Raw genomic sequence first — 8,670 nt, 5'->3', positions numbered from 1 at the left:
GCGCCTCCCCTCCCGCCCCCCCCCCCCCTGCCCCAGCGCCAGCCCCTGCCTCCCGCCCCGCGTCCTCCTCCCTGCCCCGACGACAGCTCCTGCCTCCCGCCCCGCGTCCTCCTCCCTGCCCCGACGACAGCTCCCGCCGCTTGGTGGGCGAGCGGCAGACCAAGTCCCAGCTGTATATTGGCGCCCTGCCAAGCCCTTAATGACTTCCCTGCCTCTACCTAAAAAAGATCTAAGTGGCAAACATGAGAGCGTATTAATCAAAGGCGCTGTTGTTTATAAACGCAGAGAAGAACTGCCCTAAACAATGCAGCGTGGATCCGGGTGCTTTCTGCCTCCTGCAGAAGGGGGGACCATCTTTTAACAGCCGCGGGCTGGAGAGCGCTGGTTCTCTTTAAGACATTTGAACACACAGACTGCGAACAGAAGGGGGGGCAGCTTAGCGTTTTCAGGACCTAAATATCATTACAAATTCTGAGAACACACGTAGAGAACTTTTATCAATGCTTATACACAAATCTCAAACGAGAATTTACACACAAACTTCTAGGACATCTAATACACTCCTTTACAATTATTTCCCCTTCTCACTTCCTTGTTTTCCTCCTCCTATCTGCCCCAAATACATATTAATTACGCAGTAAATGGAGCACGTTTTAAATTTGCTGTTTCAATTCTTGTCAGGTGTTCATTTGAGCAGTTTCACCCTTCTGCACTGGACCGCACACAACTGATGTCTCTTTAAAGGTTTGGCTGCGTTCTCAGAATTGCTGCCACTTCACTACCAAAGCACAATCGCTGCTGCTATTCTTGGCTCAAGAACTGTTCCACTGAAGTACTCCTGAAAATAGTTGGTTTCCTCCTGAAGACACTTATTCTCTGTTTCTTTGCAATAGTCTCTGAATAATGGACGGGTTTAGCCTCATTTTAAAAACAACAGAAGAATGAAAATCAAATCTGTTTGGTTTTGTTTCCATTCAGAAGACTATTTCAATTGAAACTAGAAACTAAGCTTGAGAGTCAATTTTGCAATAACTTTAAAGTCAAAATATTGTTGTGGATTATTATAATCCTTTATATCAGATATACATGATTAAAATTTCCATTAATTAAAATGATATGTCAAAACTGGAAGAGAACATAAGACACATTCTCATGTTGCTTCTATTTTTCTTATTAATATCGTAAACTCCCTGAAATCTACTTCAATTTATGGAGGCAGGTACTTACAAAGGGCACCTAATTCAAGGGGACTGTGTTTACTGGACAGAGGTAACGTAGGAAGGCAATGCAGAACCCCAAGGAAGAGACAGAGCCCACACCAAAGTTTGGCAGCAAAATAAAGCACAGCTTCCACTCCAGCCCGTGCTGGTGGATGGGCGGCTGTTCCCTTCCACGTGCTCCGTCTTGTAGCGGCCTCGACAGGGCATGAGTCTGGTAAGTTTGAAATCCTTATAGATACCTGAAGACTAAAAAGGGGGATTTGAGAGGTTATGCAGACCACTCACCTGATCGAAGGAACTATTCCTGATACACACTAAGTGACATTTGCCCAACCCAACAAGGAAGCCCTCCAGCAATGGAGACTGCACATTCCCAAGTGCTCTACCTCACTTCTTAAGATAGCTTTCATACTGGCATGTTTTTCCTAATGTCTAACCTTGATCTTCCTTGTTGAAATTTAAGCCCATTATTTCTTATCTGATCCATCACAGGCATACGGAACGTATCATTTTCTTCCTCGCAGCAGTCATTTAGGTATTTCTGCATTTCTAATTCCAGTCTTTCTTTGACTTAGCAGCTCCAACTCCTTCACTCTTTGCAAGGCTTGTTTTCAAGATCTCTACTCATTCCTGTTGCATTCCTCTGCTCTTCTTCCAGCTGGTTCACTTCCTTCTGAAGGCACAAAACCCCAAACTGGACTCAATATTCAGAGGCCTTATCAGAAGTGCCTCGTGGAAAGCAGTACTGTTTATTTCCCTCAGTATGCTTGTCGTCTTTTCAACAGCGTGACACCATTAATCTGGTTTACCCTGTGACCTACTCCAGATCCATTTTCGCAGCATGATACTCACATAACCATATTTGTGTACGGAGCTGTTCAGGCCAAAATAAAGAACGTTTCCCTTTTCTTTATTTCTTGTTCAATCACACAATTTTGTTACCACTATTCCATATTGTAATTTTGTCTTACAGTTGCCTTGCACTCTTCTCCAGTTTTGGTATCATTAAAAATTTTTATGAAGGCTGTTGTTTATAGCCAAAAGACAGATGCAAATATCAAAGAGTACAAATTTGTACTCTCACTCAAAATGTTCTCATTTTGCCAATAAGGACCGAGAGCTACTCCCTGTCTACAGCTTCCTGAGCAGCTGTGACACTTCTTGCAATAGTTTCATCTTATACTTCCCACTTATTTACACCACCACACATCCATCACGAGCAAGTCTTCTGAGGCACTGTCAAAGGTTGCACAAAGTCAACTTCTAGGACACGATTTTCCCTCCCGTTTCGCAGTGCCTGCTGCACTGCTGACAGGGAACTACTCTCCTTTGGCATGACCTGCTCCCACAAACCCACATTAGCTCTGTACTTCTCTCTTGCAATGCACAGAAATAGCTCCTTCGGTTATTTTTTCCAATATCATTTTAGCGGATTACAATCACTTATCTGTAATTCCCCGGTTTCTCCTTTCTCACCTTTTAACATCGGTTGTTTTACTTTCTGTTTTCTAGTTCTCACACTGTGCAAGAATGCCGGCAGGCATTACAGATGAAGGGAAAAGCATTTAAAGTATTCCTGATGCCACCTATCAATGGTTCTTCCTGTTGAACATCAGACCCTTGGCGTTCCTTTCACTAGTGGACTTAAGAAAATGTTGCCTTTTTGTTTGGTTTTTTTTCCTCCTCCCCTAACAGCTACAAACTTCTTTGTTTTATATTTGTTTCTTGTAGTATCATACCTGTTTCCTGAGCTGTATAAATTCAGCTTTCTGATAATTTTCACATGACTTACTCCCCTTCTGCTCTTCCCAAGGACCAAACTCCTATTTCCTGGTCGCTTTGACCTTAGTTAGTTGCTTTCTACCTTTTACTTCTCCACCGTCAGAGACAGGTCCTGCTACTCGGTCCCTTCACACGCTTTGTCAGAAAATTGCCATCTGCACGTTTTAACAACTTGCCAGACTCTTTGTCTCCTGACCTTTCTTCCCCCCAGACACCTGGGCAGTTCATGTATCTGGCTATCACTAGAGCACAGCCATCTACAGTGAAGCTAGAGGTAGGATGCAAGTCTGCTGATTCCAAAGTAAAAGCAGTGGCCTTTGAGTCATGAAGTTTTTGCACAGCCCCACTTTTTGAAAGTGAGGACAGCAAAACTATAAAGGCATCTCAGTTATTTGTCCTTTTACAGATTTCTATTTTTCCTTCTCCGGGTGAAAAATTCTAATCACTGTCAAGTAGATTTGAAGCAGCAGATTTATTTTTCACGCTCTGCTGCCTGATGTCAGATAACATACGCAATGCAGAAAAATTCATTCCAAAGATTAGTTTACTGATGAGTTTTTACCATCATTTTTCATTCATAATGCCCGTATTTGTGCTACACAGCGGTTGCTACTTCTCTATCTATATTCAAAGCATTATGTGGAATTTTTGAAAATTCACATGGGAGACAAAACCCTTTACTAGCTGAGACTCACTTCTCACAGACTTTCCCCTTACTGCATTTCAGAAAATGTTCATCACTCAGGAGTACATCCAGACAGTACCTACTGGCTAGATCCCACCTCCATGTAAACTGGTACCTACTGGCTAGATCCCATCTCCGTGTTAATTGCTACATTTTTCGTCCTTGTACGATGTTTTTTAACTTCTTTTGTCTAAACATATACCTGTCACTTGTGAACTTTGGTAACACTGCCTCATTTCCAGGGACATGTACCAGACAACAAGCACTACCAAATGCTAAACAAAGCCCTGAGGAAAAAACCCAAGAAGGAAGAAATGTAATCACCACTCGTGCAACCTCTGGCGGTACCTGAACATCCCTTTACGACACTAATTCCATGAGACTATTGGCAAAAGATTTAATCCAAACAAAATACTGATAATGTCCATATTTTTTAACAAATGGCGTAACATCAAATTTGATCCCGCTAGTAGGAGAACTTTTACATAGCCACATTGCTGAAACCTTGTGTATAGTGATGAGCTGTACAGTGAACTACTCTGCAAATTATGGTCAACACCTAGTCAAGTGATGTAAAAATTGAAAGCCGTGAGGAGTATTATTGCAGATAAACATGGGTTTGCTATATACAGTTACCTTCCACTGAAGTAGTCGAAATAGCCAATGCTTGTGTTTACAAAGAAACATCACCATGCTAGTTCCTTCATTCAAGATCAACAGCCATGATACAACAACGCACATCTTCCAGGTATTATGTAGTACACTTTAAAAAAGAAGTGTATTTGCTATAAAAAGTGTGAAATTATAGAAAGTGTGCAAACAAGATGAATAAATATACTCTCTAATCCCTGATTTCTACTTTATAGCATTTAGTGTGTTAACTATTACATAAGAACAACACTGTTTAAGGAAGATCCTGAATAAATAAATTTCTAAATTTTTTGGTTATAATTCTGTAACTTTCCAACTAAAAGCAAAAACACAGTAATGTTTTGCCAACGAAGATATTTGCTAGTGGAATTACAGAATATGGGCCCAAAGAGATAAAGTTCAGGCAATCATTTCCATAAAGGCAGTTTTCGCATGTGCTTTATTCATTAAAAATCAGCCTGTTTGCCATGCCTCCAGGAAGTCAAGCTAAATCTTATTTCAAACTTTTGAAATGAGACTTTATTCATATGCTACAGAACTACTTCTGCATACACATGCCTCACCTACAGTCATTGCAAAGCACAATAAGCTAAACCGGGCAATTGTCCAAACATGCGTTTAGCTTGAAGGTCACTGCTGCTTTACTAGATTTGATGAAACAACTGTATGTCAAAGCTTATCTGTGTTTTCCAACTATACTGACTCATTTTAGAACAGATACTATCTCTCCCTAAAACTTTTCTCCAAATTTGACTTTACAACCGTATAAAATCACCCTATTAGAAGGAACTCTAAAGTAACTCACAGTTAAAGGATTAGATGTTTGAAACGAGTATTGTCAGACATGATTTTAACAATAAGGAGGTTTTTTAATCTTGCTTCCTAAAAAAATTATCAAAACCAAAGTTAACACAAACAGATTTATAAGAAGAGTTAATTGGCCACACAACAGCACTCAGCAACTTCCAACTGCCCAGAACACTCACTTCAACATGCACATTCCATGCTACAAGCATGAATATGCAAACTGCAGCTAAAGCAATCTTCAAACATGAAATAAAACTTCCAGCTTCCTAGAAAAGAAAAGTTCAGCACAGAATCTGGCATCAGCCCACAGCAGGAAAACAAATCTCTCTAACTGCTGTCGAATTCTCACTTCCCAGAAAACAACAGATAGAACAAATTAAAAGCGTAACTCTTCAGTTTCCACAATGCTTGTGCGCTTTCTCATTTTGACTACTGCATGAACTGCTTGCTTTCATTTCTTTCTAGAATTTGGAAACATATGTTACGGATCTGTTCCACAAAATCCTCTACTCGCCAATACAAAAGAAGGGCAAAAGTTTCATCATGATTCCTGCAGGACACGGTACATTTCTTTTGAGTTGATGGGTGTTGGTTTCACATTGCTGAATTGCAGAAAAGTGAAAGGCATCTTCAAGAAAAACTGGTTACTTCTTTTGATATTTGTTCTTATAATCATCAAACACACAGTGGTTGCCCGCAGACTCCTATACAAACTTCATAATTTGTAAAGAAACAAAGAAGGATATATTACTTGCTATTTTTAATCTCCCATGGTAGTTTCCAGAAATTACCTTAATTCTTTTAGATCACATGGCAAAGGGACCATTCCATTAATGCCCCACACCTTAATGAAGTTAACTGTGCACCACATTTATTGGATTTCATTGACAAAGTGGGGAGGGAAGAGATAAAAAGCTCCATCTTTAAGTAAAAATAACAAACTGGACTAGATATTAGAATTCTGCTCATAAATTACAGACACAGCTTTCCTTCAGTATAATCCTGAAAAGGATTACAGAGGGGGCATGTCAAGAACAAGCTTTGTAGCTCAAGATAACAGTTCCAGACAAATAACTATTCTACAGAAAATGCTCTAAAGTACTACAGAACATAGTTTCATAATAGTTAACAATGAATAAAAGACTGTTTTCAAGGGATAAAATTTCCAAAATACGCTATGCAGTTTGAAATGTTTTGTTTTGAGTTCTTCTATTAACAGTTTGTCTAGTTAATGTTTTATAGATTACCTTAAAAGAGAAACAAAAAGTCACTACTCTCATCCACTTCACTGATATTTCCAGATGATAAACCTGACAAAGAATATATTAGTGGTCATTAATTCCCATTCCCTACATTGGCAGAACATCCTTTTCAATTCATGACATTGCAGTTAGAATTCTGATAAGTGTTTTGGATAGGCCAAGGCAGTAGATAACAGAGACTGCTGACAAGAGAATAAAGCGATAAAATAGTGTGATTTTTACAGTGAAGAGGCTGGCAATGCCTCTCTAACAGCCTTCCTTGTATCCAGGTAGTTATAAATATGGCCTGGAAGGAACGCGGCTGCATAATTTTGAGTTAACTATGAAGGAATATGACCCTATAAAAAGAAAAGCTACAGACATGAATTTACATTAAGCATCTTCTGGATACAAGATGCTAGCGTGCGACAATCCTGGCTCTTTGATTAATACCAGTCATCCATCAAAAGAAAGTTACTATTGTTCATCATGAGTATAAAGAAGCCACATACGGAGACTTGCTTGGGCAGAATCCAGCACAGGTCTAACAAGCTCTGGTTAGGCAATCAGGCTACCAGAGAGTGAGAAAGCCCTAAGCACTGCTATATTATTGACTGCCTCTACACTTTGAAGACATCTAGTAACGTTCATGAAGTGATCACTCTTCTACAATGCAGGTGCTAGTCAGACAGGCAGAATTCCTGTTCATATGTGGATCAGGTACCTACACTTGACTCTTCTGGACAACTTTGATTATTTTGTTCCCTTCTCTTCACTTCCCCAGAGAACTTCTACTTGCAAAGACTCTTTAGTAAATGAAATACCCAGGGAACCAGAGACAGATATTTAAAGGAATACAGTTCCTACTGATGATAAAAGGAGGAAGGTGAAAAGTTTCCTTCTGACAACGTATTGCTCAGTCAGAATACTCGGGTTTAAAGTTCTTTATTTTCATATTCACAAAAATATGACCCAGTTTGAATTAAATTTCATGGAAAAGTTGTTATTTAAATCCTGGAGGTTTTCAGGATATAGAAGCCAAAGAATTTTTCTAAGGCTAATAGTTACTCAAATCATAACAGCTGAGATGAAAAGGTTTTAGCCTTCCCTGGATACTCTTCTTACCTCTTTGCTCTTTATGCTCATCAAGGTGAAGATGAAGCCAGTATGAGACACCACATAAGACTGTCAATATACGTATGTCGGCTACAAGGGGTCTCTCAGGAGTGAGATATGCTATATTCCTCTCTCGGCCTCACAAAGCAGCCAGGCGCACAGCTGTCATGGTTATAAACTGAGCTAGATAGATTTATTTTTTTCCTCCTGTAACTGTTTGTAGTTACAAAATGAACTGATGCTCCACCTGCTGGGAGGAGTAATAAATGATCTCTATTCTTCAAGTTCTTTCTATACGGAAGGGCAACCATTTAAGACTCAAAGCACAACCTCTTGCTGTCAGAAGACAAAACTAGCCAAGCATTTAGCTTGTCTAAGGTTCTCTTCCCTGCTCCAAGAACCGAGCACAGATTTTCAGGTGCCTTTAAAAGCTTTTGTTTTGACTTTACATAGTAAACAACAACCTGACAATTTTACTCTGTGCACTAATTGCTTTCAAGTAATACTTTTCCTAAGAATTCGATATGGGTTAACTTGTTTTGTGCAATACGGAATATAATATGAAGCGGAGAAGCTGCTGCACTCTTCCTCCTCCTCCTCCTCCCATGTGTACTAGCTTTTACTGTATTCTGAATTTTTCCAACGGTGACAGAAAAGTAGCAAAAGAGTAAAAAAGCAAACTAATTCAACAGTGTAAGATATCTGCTGATAGTTGCCAGGCTGACAAACTACAGAAACAAGTGCTTATTTTATACAGCAACTTAAAATAGGAATCCAGAAAAGAAGTCTAAAACCACAAGGTACAAATGCATCTGGCAAGATCAAAGTCAGACAGCTCGTACTATACTCTTACAAGCTAAGTTCTTTTATGGATTATGTTATGATTTACAGTGGACTTTGTTTCATGATTTACAGTATGTTTCTTAAAGATCAAAGATGTTTCAGATACGTGGATAATGATGCTTGGAAGAAGTCCAATACTGACCCTCAGCCAGCCTGAGCCACTTGAGTTGGTCAATCTGTCTCTACCACATAAATAATTAATAGATTTCTGAAAATAAAATAACAAACATCTAAATATATATATACATATTTATATATGTAAATACATCTAACACAGAACATTAATCTGACAGTTAACAAACATCTCCAAATCAAAAAGAAGCCA

General features: G+C 39.3%; 1 protein-coding gene across 1 annotated transcript in view; it reads right to left on the bottom strand.

Annotated features, from left to right (window-relative positions):
* Positions 1-8,670, bottom strand: part of TNRC6C (trinucleotide repeat containing 6C) — a 57,590-nt gene that overhangs the window by 47,209 nt on the left and 1,711 nt on the right. The gene's annotated exons all lie outside the window — the stretch shown is intronic.

This window comes from Pygoscelis adeliae, unplaced genomic scaffold, assembly GCF_000699105.1.
Source record: "Pygoscelis adeliae isolate BGI_AS28 unplaced genomic scaffold, ASM69910v1 Scaffold61, whole genome shotgun sequence".
Taxonomy (NCBI): domain Eukaryota; kingdom Metazoa; phylum Chordata; class Aves; order Sphenisciformes; family Spheniscidae; genus Pygoscelis; species Pygoscelis adeliae.
Note: the sequence above shows the minus strand (reverse complement) of the source record. Positions and strands in the feature narration are given on the sequence as shown.